Here is a 2,073-nt window from a genome sequence, read left to right on the forward strand (position 1 = left end):
GTAGAAGGCAAAGCTTATGAGAGTAACTGCTGTATGTTTAACATGTTTTTGGAATCATACTGCCGTATGTGTTGAGATAAGAGGTAAAATCGTGCTATTTAAACCTTGTTCAGTAATCTTTAAGCCCCATGGACATGGTATCTCCCTTCAGCCAACTCAACTTAGAAACCATTTCATGATGGTGAGAGAGGCCCACATGAAAATAGAGCCAGCCCTCACATACATGGTGAATTGATTTTTGGCAAGGATGCCAAAACCATTTAATAGGAAAAGAGCAGTCGTTTCAACAAAGAGTAATGGGAAAACTGGATATCCACATACAAAATAATGAAACTGGACCCTTACTTTAAACCATATACAAAAATCAACTCAAAGTGAATCAGACATAAATATAAGACCTAAAATTGTAACACTCAGAATAAATCATTGGAGAAAATCGTCATGACATTTGATTTGACAAAGACATCATGGATGTGATGTTGAAAGCATAGGCAAAAGAAAGAAAGAAAAAGAATCGATCATTAGATTTCCTCAAAATTAAGAACTTTTATACATTAAAAAATGTTATCAAGAAGCAAAAATGCTGGCTATGATCATTATGATGACAGAAGCAGCAGAGACTATGATTCCAGGATAGGCAGTGGCAGAAGAGCATTTGGTAGTGGGTACCATAGGGATGATGACTACAGAGGAGGCAGGGACAGCTATGAGGACAGATATGACAGACATGATGATCGGCAATGGAGCTCCAGAGATGATTAGTCACAGGATGATTATGGGCATGATGATAAAGGTCCCCCCCAAAGACACAAACTGAATCTAAAGCCTCGGAGCACTCCTAAGGAAGATGATTCCTCTGCTAGCACCTCCCAATCCAGTCAAGCAGTCTCTATCTTTGGAGGGGCAAAGCATATTGACATAGTTGCTCGAGAACAAATAGAGGAGTGGCTACAGAAGGAACAAGAAAAACTGCAGAGGCAGCTGGATGAGCCAAAACTAGAATGGCAGCCTCGGGAGAGACACCCAAACTGGCGGAGTGAAGAAATTCAGGAATGGTAATGATCAAGGACAGGAAGTGAGCCATCACAGACTGGGACCTCAGCCAAATCTGGCAGAAATGTGGGAAGGAAAGTGAGAAGTCTCTGGAAAATGAAACACTCAATAAGGAGGAAGACCGTCACTCTCCAACTTCCAAGTCTTCCAAACCTGAACAGCCTCCAAAAGTAATGCCAACCCCTCCACCAAAAGAGAATGCTTGGGTGAACAAAGTTGTAACCCTCCTGCTCGATCTCAGAGCTCAGACACAGAGCAGCAATCCCCTATAAGTGGTGGGGGCAAAGTATTTCCAGCTCAACCATCTGAGGAAGGACCAGCAAGGAAAGGAGATGAAAATAAAGTGGATGGGGTGAGTGTCCCAAAAGGCCAAAGTGGGAGCTCCAGCCATGATCCAGGAGATGGAGAGAACAAAGACTACTGGAAGGAGTCATATAGGAAAGATGACAAAAAGGAACAAGACTCCCAATCTGCACCTGAGCCAAAGAAACCTGAAGAAAATCCAGCCTCCAAGTTCAGTTCTGCAAGCAAGTATGCTGTTCTCTCAGTTTATAGTGAAGATGAAAACAAGGACGACAATTACACCAAATAGACCTCTACATCCCATGCTTTCTTCAAATCTCTCCCTATTCTGGAACATCAAGAGCAAATCAAACATCTATCCAGACAAGAAAAAATAAAACTCACCATCTCCTGGGGAAAAAACAAAGAAAGCAAAAATGCAACTTACTCATTGGGAATAATATTTGCAAATTGTATGTCTGATAAAGGCATTAATATTCAGAACATATAAGGAACGCCTGCAATTCAAAAACAAAAAACAAAAAAAAAACTAATTCAAAAGTGGTCAAATAATAGAATAAATATATTTCCAAATTAAATATACAAATGGTCAATAAGCACATGAAAAGATGCACAACAGACTTCTGGTCAAAATGGAAGCATAGGCAAGCATACCTCACCTCTGTGCACAACTATAGCAAAAAGTACAGCTATACTACAAAACAAACGTCACACAGA

General features: G+C 40.5%; 1 pseudogene; it reads left to right on the plus strand.

Moving 5' to 3' along the window:
• Positions 1-561: 561 nt before the first annotated feature.
• On the plus strand, positions 562-1,645 carry LOC129075517 (eukaryotic translation initiation factor 4B-like; annotated as a pseudogene).
• The last annotated feature ends 428 nt before the right edge of the window (positions 1,646-2,073 follow it).

The sequence above is a fragment of the Pteronotus mesoamericanus genome, unplaced genomic scaffold, assembly GCF_021234165.1.
Source record: "Pteronotus mesoamericanus isolate MK-2021 breed Mesoamerican mustached bat unplaced genomic scaffold, CSHL_Meso_final contig_55, whole genome shotgun sequence".
Classification (NCBI taxonomy): Eukaryota; Metazoa; Chordata; class Mammalia; order Chiroptera; family Mormoopidae; genus Pteronotus; species Pteronotus mesoamericanus.